Raw genomic sequence first — 15,646 nt, forward strand, 5'->3', positions numbered from 1 at the left:
ATCCATGGCGGAGGGTACATAAGATTCGGCCTGGCCGAACTTACGGCCGTATATACTTGCTGTTTTTTTTTATTGTCCAGAATCAAAAACTATTGGAAATAATATCAAATTTTAATATCGGGTTAAATTTGTTCGAATTAGCTACCTTTGGCACAAATTATGGTCTTCAACATTCCGACAAAGCCATCAGACTCTGCAAGAAAGTCGTTTATTGATATTTTGCTCCATTCCAAAATAACCTCAGGGCAAAAGGCAAAGAGATTGAAATCCGGAATTTTTTGTGGAGGCTTCTTCTAAGTCACCGTGGTCTTCAACATTCCGACAAAGCCATCAGACTCTGCAAGAAAGTCGTTTATTGATATTTTGCTCCATTCCAAAATAACCTCAGGGCAAAAGGCAAAGAGATTGAAATCCGGAATTTTTTGTGGAGGCTTCTTCTAAGTCACCGTGGTTCAAGGGATATCGTGCACGATTGCTACTCTAGCAATATCAAAATTTGTAGAAAATTTTACCAAACAAGCAAATCTTATTCTTTCAAAATTTTATTTCTACAAAGAGTTTTGTCAAAATTTTATTTCTCTAGAAAATTTTGTCGAAATTTTATTTCTATAGAAAATTTTGTCAAAATTTTATTTCTATGAAAAATTTTGTCGAAATTTTATTTCTATGGAAATTTTTATCAAAATTTTATTTCTATGAAAAATTTTGTCGAAATTTTATTTCTATAGAAAATTTTGTCAAAATTTTATTTCTATAAATAGTCGTGGTTTCAATCCCAGTTTCAACCGGACACCAAAAAGTTTTTCAGCGATGGGTTATTCCCTCTCAGTAATGTTGTTGACCGTGCTTAGTGTTTCAAATCTTCTCTAAATGGTTTCAACGAATAATGAAACTCCGTTCGGACTCGGCTATAAGAAGGAGGTCTCTTGTCAGAGAGCTTAACATAGAATCGAGCAGCACTCAGCGATAAAAGGGTAGTTCAATACTTTTCAGCAGTGAAATAACAGGTAAGATAAGCAAGGTAGACGTTCAATCGATCACATATGACATTAACAATGGGCCCGGAGCCCGGTTGTCACACCAACTGTGGTAGGTAGGTAGAAATAAAATTTTGGAAAAATTTTTATAGAAATACAATATTGACAAAATTTTCTATATAAGTAAAAGTTTGAAAAACGTTCTATTGAAATAAAATTTTGACAAAATTTTCTATAGAAATAAAATTATGACAAAATTTTCTATAGAAATAAAATTTTGACAAAATTTTCTATACAAATAAAATTTTTACAAAATTTTCTATACAAATAAAATTTTTACTAAAATTTCTATAGAAATAAGATGTTGACAAAATTTTCTATAGAAATAAAATTTTTACAAAATATGCTACAAATATAATGTTTATTGTTTTGTTATTGTTGGATTATTCTTCAAGCATTCACAACAATTTTTATAGAAATAAAATGTTGAGAACATTTTCTATAGAAATAAAATGTTGACAAAATTTTCTATTGAAATAAAATTTTGAGAACATTTTCTATAGAAATAAAATTTTGACAAAATTTTCTATAGAAATAAAATTTTGACAAAATTTTCTATAGAAATAAAATGTTGACAAAATATGCTATAGATATAATGTTTATTATTTTGTTATTGTTGGTTTATTCTTCAAACATTATTTTCGTTTTTGATTTCAGCTTAAAACCATGCATTGACTAAACAACAAATGTACCCAACAAAAAAAGCTTCGCCAAAAAAGAAATGAAAATGTTCTTTTTGGATTCGGAAGTGGTGCAAAATTGACGCAGAAGCGATGAATTTAACATGGGCTTGTCATAGGACGGAAGTCCTCCATTTCAACAGCCGGTGCACTGAATTTGCATCACTTCTGGAGGTGTGATCCGAATTCAATGTTTTGGATGTAAATTAAAAAATTCTGTGATATTTTGGCAAATAAATAATTTTTATAATTTTTTATAATTTTTAATGGATTCTAACTCTTGTCTTAAACGTTTGACCTCATATATTTTCAAAAATGCAAAATTTTTTCAGATTTGGAAATTTTTTCGACAAAATTTAAATAATTTGTACCATTTTATAAATTCCCATACTGTTTATAACCAATTTGCAACATACAAAGTTAAAAGTACCCATCAAAAATATGAAAGCATATTGTAAAAAATTGAATGAAAAAAAACTTCTTGTGTAGTTAAAATAAAGAACATCATTGGGAGCACATCCTATGAAAGTGCTTTTAAAGTTATGCCTTTGGAAGAACTTGCAAATTTTTTTGCTGGGTAGCTTAACCAACAGTTGAAACAGTTGCTTGTCAAATTTATTTGTGCAAAGCCCTATAGACTGCAAGATGGTTGGATGTAGAGCTGTTTCGGAATTATCATATTCCTCATCAGCATCTTATACTTGCAGCAAAACTATCAACCACTTATCAGAATAAATAATGTGAACTACACTACACTTGAACCTCCCGAAAAAAGGTTTTTCATAGTCGGCTTTTGCCTAAACAAAATTTTGAAAGTTGGACAAAATTTTCTATAGAAATAAAATTTTGACCAAATTTTCTACAGAAATAAAATTTTGACAAAATTTTCCATAGAAATAAAATTTTGACAAAATTTTCTATAGAAATAAAATTTTGATAAAATTTTGACAAAATTTTCTATAGAAATAAAATGTTGACAAAAATAAAATTTTGACAAAATTTTCTATAAAAATATAATTTTGAAAAAAATTTAAGAAATACAATTTTGACAAAATTTATTATAGAAATAAAATTTTGACAAAATTTTCTACAGAAATAAAATTTTGACAAAATTTTCTATAAGAATAAAATTTTGACTAAATTTTCTACAGAAATAAAATTTTGACAAAATTTTCTATAGAAATAAAATTTGAACAACATTTTCTATAGAAATAAAATTTTGATAAAATTTTCTATGGAAATAAAATTTCGACAAAATTTTCTATAGAAATAAAATTTTACAAAATTGTCTATAGATATAAAATTTTGACAAAATTTTCTATAAAAATATAATTTTGAAAAAAACAAAATTTAAAGAAATAAAATTTTGACACAATTAATTATAGAAATAAAATTTTGACAAAATTTTTATAGAAATAAAATTTTGATAAAATTTTCAATAAGAATAAAATTTTGACAAATTTTCTGTAGAAATAAAATTTTGAGAAAATTTACTAAAAAAAAATTTCTATAGAAATAAAATTTCGACAACATTTTCTATAGAAATAAATTTTTGACAAAATTTTCTATAGAAATAAAATTTCGACAACATTTTCTATAGAAATAAAATTTTGACAAAATTTTCTATAAAAATAAAATTTGACAAAATTTTCTTTAGAAATAAAATTTTGACAAAATTTTCTATAGAAATAAAATTTTGACAAAATTTTCTATAGAAATAAAATTTTCACAAAATTTTCTATAGAAATAAAATTTTGTCAATTTTCTATAGAAATAGAATTTTGACGAAATTTTCTATAGATATAAAATTTTGACAACATTTTCTACAAAAATAAAATTTTGACAAAAATTTTTATAGAAATAAAATTTTGACAAAAATTTTTATAGAAATAAAATTTTAACAAAATTTTGACAAAATTTTCTATAGAAATAAAATTTTGAAAAAATTTTCTATAGAAATAAAATTTTGAAAAAATTTTCTATAGAAATAAAATTTTGACAAAATTTTCTATAGAAATAAAATTTTGACAAAATTTATTATAGATATAAAATTTTGACAAAATTCTCTATAGAAATAAAATTTTGACAAAATTTTCTATAGAAATAAAATGTTGACAAAAATTTTCTATAGAATTAAAATTTTGGAAAAATTTTCTATAGAAATAAAATTTTGAAAAAATTTTCTATAGAAATAAAATTTTGAAAAAAATTCTATAGAAATAAAAGTTTGACAAAATTTTCTATAAGAATAAAATTTTGACAAAATTTTCTATAAGAATAAAATTTTGACAAAATTTTCTATAGAAATAACATTTTGAGAAAATTTATTATAGAAATAAAATGTTGACAAAAAATTTTCAATAGAAATAAAATTTTGACAAAATTTATTATAGAAATAAAATTTTGACAAAATTTTCTATAGAAATAAAATTTTGACAAATTTTTCTATAGAAATAACATTTTGAAAAAATTTTCTATAGAAATAAAATTTTGACAAAATTTATTATAGAAATAAAATTTTAACAAAATTTTCTATAGAAATAAAATTTTGGTAAAAGTTTCTATAGAAATAAAATTTAAAAAGAATTTTCTATAGAAATAAAACTTTGACAAAATTTTCTATAGAAATAAAATTTTTACAAAATTTTCTATAGAAATAAAATTTTGACAAAATTTTCTATGGAAATAAAATTTTGACAAAACATTGTATAGAAATAAAATTTTGACAAAATTTTCTATAGAAATAAATTTTGACAAATTTTCTATAGAAATAACATTTTGACAAAAATTTTCTATAGAAATAACATTTTGGAAACATTTTCTATAGAAATAAAATTTTGAAAAAAAATTCTATAGAAATAAAATTTTGACAAAATTTTCTATATTTCTATAGAAATAAAATGTTGACAAAATTTTCTATAAAAATAAAATTTTCAGAAAATTTACTATAGAAATAAAATGTATCTTTGGAACAAGATACGCTTTTTGCCCAGTGTCTACACTCAGAGAAGAATGAACCCCGCCACGAGTTAAAATGAACTTACCTGTGAGAAAATTGAACTTCGTATGTCGCCAAAGAAATTGGTACCAACAGCAAGTTCATAAAGTTATTTCAATTTAAGAAAGAAATTGTACTAACAGTTAGTTAAACAGTATTTTACTACAATACCTGGTTGGAATTCATGAGTACATTTACATCAAAGGTAAGTTAAAAAAAAAACAGTCAACGAATGCATGTAACAGCAATATAGTTCAAATTTTATTTGTTGGAACAAACTAAAGTACCAACTGTTATACTTTCGAACTTGTAACAAATATGAGTTGTAGGTAGGTAGAGTAAAGAATACACGACGTTAAGTTGACATTTACTTTCACTTGATTAGTTCTTTATCGAAAATAAGTTTATATTTGCATGTTGTTAATACTATTTTTAATGGTGTTTAGTACACTTGGTACACAAATCTGAGTATATTTGCCTTATGTAGGAGTAAAAAGTTTTTACTACTTGAATTACAATGCAATCTCTGTAGGTACTATCATTACTGAGATCAAGTAAATAAATAGTACGTTTTAATATTTTTTGCTTGTGAGAAAGAATTTTTTAATAATAATTGAAATAACTTGAACTCACATAAAGTGTACATTTTCTAATATGGAGGTAAACATGTAATTACATGGAATAGTATTTACTCGTGAATGAGTTAATATATCATGGTACGGAGTTTACAAATTCAATAAGAACATATTAGATAAAAGTCCAATTGTACTCTCAGAAATACTTTTGGTAATAGCAATAGGTAGAACATTTGCTCATATTAAGTTCAAATATCAAAATCGATGTACTACCGTATAGTAAATTTTTTCTACCACCCAGCCTGTTTGTAATAAATATGCATTTTTGTCTCTTCATAGAGTTCAATTAAATCTTTATTTTTATAAGGTTCTTTTATAGAATTGTAGACAAACATTAATGTAATTATGCTTTAAATTTATATTTATTTTAAGAATTCTATGCTTTTTCATTTTTAGGAAATTATGTAAAACTTAAATTAAATTAAAATTTTATTTTAAAAAACAATTGTTAAATTATGCAATTTTATTATATTTTTGGTTTCTTATAATTGGAATATATACAAACGTCTTAACTTTTTTATTTTATGTACATAAATTTTAATAATTTTTAAATATTAAAATTCAAATCATGCATTTGATTATTTGGTAACGCTAATTTGGCTCCTAACGATTCTCTCATATTAAAATTAGTTATATAATACAAAAACGTAAATAATTATTTACCAGTGATATGTTCATACTGTATTGATCAGTAGTTTATATCAATTCATACTGAATAAGAACTTGTTCGTAGTTCGCTCTTACAAAAATTTAAATTTAACTTCTTTCCTACGAATTTTTGTAAAAAGTTGTCATCCAATAAAAATATATCTGTTCATTTTTACAAAATGGAAATATAGTTATTAACTTATAGGAAGGAAATATCTTCCATATTTGGGAGTACATACGTACTCAGGAATTTAATATAACAATATCTAATATTAGTTATTGGTTTACAGGTTAAACGGAACTAAGTACCTAATTGTACTAATTATATACTCCACCCGAAAATTTTTGTTCTATTCATAAATATGACTCACTATTTTTCTGCATAATAGCTAGTGGTATAATATACTCTCAGTCAGTTAAAATTCCTCCCATGCAATATATTTTAACTAATGTTAAGTAAAAAAGTTTGAACTGTGTCTTATGGATGGACTATACACATGATTACGACACTAATTTTTTTGAGACCAGTAAAAAATGCTGTTCTTTCGTAGTTAAAGCATACTTAATATTAAAATTTTTGTTAAACAAGTGCTTCGTCATAACGAGTAGTTGAATTTAATTAAACCTAAGTAAACTTTTACGATATTTCGGAAAAACATATACTCATGACTATGAAATCGGCTTGAGTCCATTTACTTACTAAAGGGAAGGATATGGCCATTCTGAGTGTACTTCAGATAAGTTCATTTTACAACAACAAAGTAAATTTTCTTCACTTGTAGGTAAATTTAACTAACTGTAAATAAAAATCATGAACTTACCATTAATATGAAATTTACTCGTAGTTACGATATGCATTTTTCTGAGTGTATATTCATTAATCTAAAATTCTATTGCAATGAACTATTCTGTCATGCATACATGTCTTGGATTTTAGGAAAAACAATTTGTTCTCCCTTCATCCTAAGGGCATGTGTCTTTGTTATGATTACTTTTCACATCAAGGGATTTGCTTTGTATGCAAAAACTAAGCATGTCAAAATTCCCAAAAGTCCCAAATACAAAGACTATTCATATGCCATACGAATGAATGTGAATGCATTACCTTAACTATCTTTACAGGTCGAAGGATATCATTGAAGCGTTAAGTGGTACATACATACACAGCAGCTGTGTTCAAAATTTGCCAAAAAATCTATGATAAGCCTTCCGAATGTACTGACGCACATGTACATATATGAGATTGGGTGTGTCGGTGTGCGAGTTTGTTTGATAAAGGCCAATCATTTGGGATGCATTCATTCGAAATGGCATTGATAAAAATATTATCGTCCAAATATTAATGAATATGGAAAGATCAAAAGGGATGACAATGCATTGGATATGAAAGATTCAGAGAATTCATAGATGAATGTTGATAATGGCAATGACAAAAAAATCTGGATTGTCATAAATATGAATTTAGCAAAATCCTGTATTATTAGTAAATATTTACTCAAATGGCAAATATTAATATTTACCAAAGCCTGTAATACGTTTATAGTTGACCAATGTAAATAAATTCTCTCACTCTCACTCTCTACAGGTTCCATGTCTCAAGTCGCAGGAAGTATGTGTGAGTGTGCATTTCCTATATCCGCCTTAAGCAAACAAGTAGCTTGTCCGTTTCCGTTTGCTTGTATTTATGCAGCCTTCGTGTTCGATTTTTTTATTTGTATTGACTTTTTCATATCCTTAATTCAACTCTCCTCTCTCAAAAGGATATCCTTATTTATTAAGTCTAGTATGTCAATACATTTCAGAGATTTTTTTATTATTTACTGGGTCTCTTCGAGTTTTTATTTTCTAATAATCATCGTTTTTTTTTTTTCATTTCCCCTATCCATTATCGAATGATATACGGCCACATAGTTCTTATATCACTCATCCTTATATCCTGTTCTATATTTCCTTGATTATCAATAAAGTTAATAAATATTAAATAGTTTATATATGTATGTATGTCCTTTCATGCCATATGTGCAAATTTTCCAAAATTTCCATTGCAAGTCAATGAATTCATTTTTCCTTGTGTGTGACAAAGGACCTCAAGACCATTGTCAAATGTTAGAGACTATAGAAGGAGGGTTGCTAATGTGAATGATTTGAAATCTAGATGAGCTAGAAATTCTCATTAGATGATATTATCATTAAATGGAACACAATTCACAGATGTCAATAGTGATTTATAGTTGCTGGAGTGCTTATGCCACATAAGCACATTTTTTCCAAGATAATGTCTATAATCAGATGACAATGTATGTGTCAGCAGAAATTTTTTGCAACTTCATTTCCATTTGAAGTAGACATTGTGCGACATGATGACATTCTGGGGGAGAGGAGCCACCTTTACAGACTAAATCAGTGACTATGAGGGGTTTAGTAGCATTTTCAGTAGATCTAATAAATAGTATTGGACTAAGTTCTAAACAAACTCCGCTAAATCAGTGGAGCTTTGAAAACAAGAACGAGGGTGGTTTCATAAATATTTAGCCTAAATAAAAAGTATATTTTTAAACAGATTTCATTTGATCTTAAACACAATGAAAAAAATATTGAAGTGATGCCAAAGATGTCATGTCCTTAAAATACGAATGCGAAGTTTTCTTAGCATAGAAGAAGATTTTCCCTGATACACAGAAAAAAATATCACCCAAATATTTCCAATTAAAAAGTTGATTGAAGTTGAAAAAATTTTCAATTAATAAATTAACTGATACAATTAACTTTTTAATCAAGATAGATGTATTAAATTAATTAATTTTTAATTATAAAACAAGTATATATGGCCGTAAGTACGGCCAGACCGAATCTTATGTACCCTCCATCATGAATTGCGTAGAAAGTTCTATAAATGGCAGTCATCCACAATTGAATAACTTGGTTAGTGTTAATACTTGCCAATGACCTTGCCATCTTAAAGCTTCTTAACATAGTCCTCTAATTTGTAAGTTAGTCCATACGTGGACTAAGTTAGTCCATACAACTTTTGTTATTGTGAAAAAAAAAATGGAAAAAAAGGAATTTCGTGTTTTGATAAAATACTGTTTTATGAAGGGGAAAAATACGGTTGAAGCAAAAACTTGGTTTCATAATGAGTTTCTGGACTCTGCCCCAGGGAAATCAACGATAATTGATTGGTATGCAAAATTCAAGCGTGGTGAAATGAGCACGGAGGACGGTGAACGCAGTGGACGCCCGAAAGAGGTGGTTACTGACGAAAACATCAAAAAAAATCCGCAAAATGATTTTAAATGGCCGTAAAATGAAGTTAATCGAGAAAGCAGAGAACTTAAAGATATCAAAGGAACGTGTTGGTCATATCATTTATCAATATTTGGATATGCGGAAGCTCTGTGCAAAATGGGTGCCGCGCGAGCTCACATTTGACCAAAAACAACAACGTGTAACTCGTAATACACCCGAGTTTTTCCGTCGATATGTGACAATGGATGAAACATGGCTCCATCACTACACTCCTGAGTCCAATCGACAGTCGGCTGAGTGGACAGCGACCGGTGAACCGTCTCCGAAGCGTGGAAAGACTCAAAAGTCCGCTGGCAAAGTAATGGCCTCTGTTTTTTTTGGGATGCGCATGGAATAATTTTTATCGATTATCTTGAGAAGGGAAAAATCATCAACATTGACTATTATATGGCGTTATTGGAGCGTCTGAAGGTCGAAATCGCGGCAAAACGGCCCCACATGAAGAAGAAAAGTGTTGTTCAACCAAGACAACGCACCGTGCCACAAGTCATTGAGAACGATGGCAAAAATTCATGAATTGGGCTTCGAATTGCTTCCCCACCCACCGTATTCTCCAGTTCTGGCCCCCAGCGACTTTTTCTTGTTCTCAGATCTCAAAAGGATGCTCGCAGGCTGCAATGCAGAGGTGATCGCCGAAACTGAGGCCTATTTTGAGGCAAAACCGAAGGAGTACTACCAAAATGGTATCAAAAAATTGGAAGGTCGTTATAATCGTTGTATCGCTCTTGAAGGGAACTATGTTGAATAATAAAAAGAATTTTGAAAAAAAATATTTTTTTCTTCGTTAGACCGGGGACTTATCAGCCAACCTGTTACATCAATAACGACTACTTGTGCCAAGTTTCTAGTCGATAGCTTGTTTCGTTCGGAAGTTAGCGTGATTTCAGCAGACGGACGCATGGACGGATATGCTTAGATCGACTCAGAATTTCACCACGACCCGGAATATATACTTTATGGGGCTTAGAGCATTATTTCGATGTCTTACAAGGTATAAAAAGGTGCTAAGAATTAAAAAACCTCGTGGAAGTGAGAAATATGTGAAGGAAAATGCAATTAGCCAGAAAAGATTGTTTTTATACCCTCCACCATAGGATTGGGGTATATTAACTTTGTCATTCCGTTTGTAACACATCGAACACATAAGACCCCATAAAGTATATATATTCTGGGTCGTTGTGAAATTCTGAGTCGATCTGAACATGTCCGTCCGTCCGTCTGTTGAAATCACGCTAACTTCCGAACGAAACAAGCTATCGACTTGAAACCTGGCAAAAGTAGTTGTTATTGATGTAAGTCGGATGGTATTCCAAAAGGGCCATATCGGTCCATTTTTACATATAGCCCCCATACAAACGGACCCCCAAATTTGGCTTGCGAATCATCTAAGAGAAGCAAATTTCATCCGATCCGGCTGAAATTTAGTACATGGTGTTAGTATATGGTCCTTAACAACCATGCAAAAATTGGTCCACATTGGTGCATAATTATATTGAGCCCCCATATAAACCGATCCCCCGATTTGGCTTGCGGAGCCTCTAAAAGAAGCAAATTTCATCCGATCCGGTTGAAATTTGGTACATGGTGTAAGTATATGGTCTCTAACAACTATGCAAAAATTGGTCCACATCGGTCAATAATTATATATAGCCCCCATATAAACCGATCCCCCGATTTGGCTTGCGGAGCCTCTAAGAGAGCCAAATTTCATCCGATTCGGTTGAAATTTGGTACATGGTGTTTGTATATGGTCTCCAACAACTACGCAAAAATTGGTCCACATCGATCCATAATTATATATAGCCCCATATAAACCGATCCCCCATTTGGCTTGCGGAGCCTCTAAGAGAAGCAAGTTTCATCCGATCTGGCTGAAATTTGGTACATGGTATTAGTACATGGTCTCTAATGACCATGCAGAAATTGGTCCACATCGGTCCATAATTATATATAGCCCCCATATAAACCGATCACCAGATTTGACCTCCGGAGCCTCTTGGAAGACCAAAATTCATCTGATTCAGTTGAAATTTGGTACGTGGTGTTAGTATATAATATTTAACAACCATACCAAAAGTGGTCCATATCAGTCCATAATCATATATAATCCCTATATAAACCGATCCTGAGATTTACACGCAAAAAAATAATTCTTTCCTCCCAAACGAAATTTTAGACAAACAAAGTTCGTTTCTCATTTGCTTTTCGCTGTAAGGAAGTGTATTTGGAAGAAAAGTATATACTTTTTGTGATAAACGTTTATTCTTTTCCAGGATGTAAAAACAATTTCATAAAGACTAGCTCAAAAAAAACATTATTTTCTTGCTAATTGCATTGTCCCTCACATCTTTCTCACATCCACGAGGATTTTTAGTTCTTAACACCTTTTCCTGTAATACCAACAATGTAGAAGAAATTATACGATTTTATAAATTTTTAAAATTTTTTTACCTTTCGCCTGGACGGAGAATCGAACCGCGGACCATGCACATTGTAAGCCAACACACTAACCACTGAGCTATGTACCTGTTATGGTCATCAATAGATAAATACCCATATAAGTTATATTTATATAGCATAGCTTGCGGCGCCCAAGAACCGAATAAACAAAGTTTATTTAACAGAAACAAACATTTAGTTTGGCACCGTGGAGCAGTGGTAGCTACGTCCGACTCTCATACCAAGGGTCGTGGGTTCGATCCCTGCTTCGGCCAAAGTTTTTTTTTTTGCTTTTGTTTTTTTTTTACATATATTCCAGATATATTCGGAAGATTCCGAAAAAATATTCAACATTACATTGTACTATATCAAATTTTGAACTGTAAAATGTGTCTTATTAAAGACCTAAAGTCAGAAAAGAACAGTGTTTGATATAAACGAAATGGACTGTGTTGTTATTTTTATTGAAAAAATAAAAATTTTGTAACAAACGAATTTTTTTGGTGATAAAAGTTTAAAATTTTCGAAGCAATTCAAAAAACTCTAACAAAAGAAAAACGTTTTCGGTACACGTTTTCCAAACGTTTTTTTTCTTTGCGTGTAGTTGTAGAGCCTCTTGGAGGAGCAAAATTCATCCGAGTGAGTTGAAATTTGGTACATTGTGCTAGTAAATGGTCGTTAACAACTATGCCTAACTAGGTCCATATCGGTCTATAGTTATATATATAGCACTCATATAAATCGATCCCCAATCGCACAAAAATTGGTCCATATAAAGTTCATACTTGTATATAGCCCCCATATAAGCGACCCCCATATTTCAATTCTGGCTCCCTACGTACCGTGCAAAAGTTAATATCGATTCGTAATTATTTGTAGACTTATCTATACATAACTTTTTTGTCTAATATATACCACGTATGGACTAACTCACTATTTAGAAAACGATATTAAGAAGTTTTAAGATACCACAACCCAAGTAATTCGATTGTGGATGACATTCTTTCGTAGAAGCTTCTACGCAATCCATGGTGGAAGGTACATAAGATTCGGCCTGGCCGAACTTACGGCCATATATACTTGTTTTTAGTTAGTCTTCGAAATTGAAATTGTTTTTACATCCTGGAAAAGAATAAACGTTTATCACAAAAAGTATATACTTTTCTTCCAAATACACTTCCTTACAGCGAAAATCAAATTAGAAACGACCTTTGTTTGTCTAAAATTTCGTTTGGGAAGAAAGAATTATTTTTTTGCGTGTATATAAATACGAGTATACATGTATGTACATATAAACCTTTATATATTGCTCCCAACAAATTGCAAGGATATAGTATGGTATCCAAAAATTTGGTCTACAAAATGGTGAAGGATATATAAAAGCAGCACCACCCGACTTAAGACTTTCCTCATTTCTTTTTCTTTAATTTATTTTTTGCACAACTAAATAACTGGTGGTGTTAAAATGGCAACAACCAACATCGTAAAAGTCTGCTTATCGAAATATGTAAATTCCTCTTTTCAAATAAGCCGCCACGTAACACCCTCCACTTTTGATATTTGCTACTTTAAATCTCAATTTATATCTTTAGCTCAATTTATCTGTATTTAAAGTCCACAACTAACAAATGCCATGGATGTCTTAAACATTTCTATTACTGTTCAGTGATTAAGAATTTAGCACATTTCTGCTCTACCACACTCCCTCTGCACAGCATCACAGTCACATGGACATTTTATCAAAAAGGGGATTTTGTTACACACACACACCGAGAAGGGAGACAGCTAGGATACACCCACTGTGACGAACATAGAAATCACTATGAGATTGTCTAACATAGTCCAAAAAGTAACTTTGGTAATGACCATGGTACACACTTCAAGGATTAGTTTAGGATTAAAAATTATGTCTGCATTTGTCTAGACGAGAGATATGGTCATTATGTTTGCCTTTGGGCTTGTTGGGCAGACCCACCGGAATGCAATGCCTCCAGAGAGATCATAAATAAATTGCTGTATTTGCTTTAGGGCCGGAATGTTTGTTTACGATAAAACATAAAACTTCCCATAATCCGGAAATGCTTATAATGAATTTGATACACTTTTTCTTTCTTACTTTCGGCTAAGTCCTGAGAATATTACGTTATAGCATTTGCCTGCCAGGCTTTAAGAAGAAAGAAGAAGACGAACTACCTGCAGACTATTACCAGAAAACAACAAAAAACACAAAATATTGAGATGATACATCTCTTTGGAGTTTTGCATATATTGTGGTATCAAATAACTTTGCTTCTTTTATAGTCTAGATATCGATAAGAAAAAAGGCTTGGCAACTGGTACATCCTCTTTGAGTCAATCGGACAGTGGTGAAGATGAAACAATATAACCACTTGCAAATTTCAGCTACAGCAAAAAAAAAAACTACTTTACTGCGAAACGAATTTTTTTTTTGTGATTTTCAAGTAAAATTTGTAAAGCATCATTTGTCTAAAATTTCGTTCATTGGAAAATAAAACTCTTCTTTAAGTGTATAACCAGCCAGCAAAAAAATTTTTGAAGTTCTTCTAAAGGCGCAACTTTAAAACCACTTCCAAAAATGTTCTCCCAAAGAAGTTCTTTATTTTAAGTGAACAGGAAGTTCATTTGAGTAAATTTTTTGTAACTCGCGCCACAATGTGAAACAGGGTATTATAAGTTGGAGCATATGTTTGCAACACCCAGAAGGAGACGAGATAGACACATGGTGTCTTTGGCAAAAATGCTCAGGGTGGGCTCCTGAGTCGATATAGCCATGTCCGTGAACACATTTTTGTAATCAAAGTATAGGCCGCAGTTTTAGTCCAATCGACTTCCAATTTGGCACAAATATGTGTTTTGGCTGAGAATAGAACTATATAGATTTTGGAAGAAATCGGTTCAGATTTAGATATAGCTCCCATATATATATATATATATATATATATATATATATATATATATATATATATATATATATATATATATATATATATATATATATATATATATATATATATATATATATATATATATATATATATATATATATATATTTATATATATATATATATATATATATATATATATATATATATATATATATATATATATATATATATATATATATATATATATATATATATATATATATATATATATATATATATATATATATATATATATATATATATATATATATATATATATATATATATATATATATATATATATATATATATATATATATATATATATATATATATATATATATATATATATATATATATATATATATATATATATATATATATATATATATATATATATATATATATATATATATATATATATATATATATATATATATATATATATATATATATATATATATATATATATATATATATATATATATATGGGAGCTATATCACAGGAGCCCACCCTGAGCATTTTTGCCAAAGACACCATGTGTCTATCTCGTCTCCTTCTGGGTGTTGCAAACATATGCACCAACTTATAATACCCTGTTCCACAGTGTGGAACCACTGTGGTCATATGAGTGTAAATCGGGCGAACGATATATATGGGAGCTATATCTAAATCTGAACCGATTTCAATAAAATGTTGCACACGTGACTATAGTACTAATTGTTCTTCTTGTGCAAAATTTTAAGGAAATTAGGGTAAAACTCTGGCTTCTGGGGCCATATAAGTCCATACCGGGCGAAATATATATATATATATATATATATATATATATATATATATATATATATATATATATATATATATATATATATATATATATATATATATATATATATATATATATATATATATATATATAATATATATATATATATATATATATATATATATATATAT

The sequence above is a fragment of the Haematobia irritans genome, chromosome 5 (assembly GCF_050003625.1).
Source record: "Haematobia irritans isolate KBUSLIRL chromosome 5, ASM5000362v1, whole genome shotgun sequence".
Lineage (NCBI taxonomy): Eukaryota > Metazoa > Arthropoda > Insecta > Diptera > Muscidae > Haematobia > Haematobia irritans.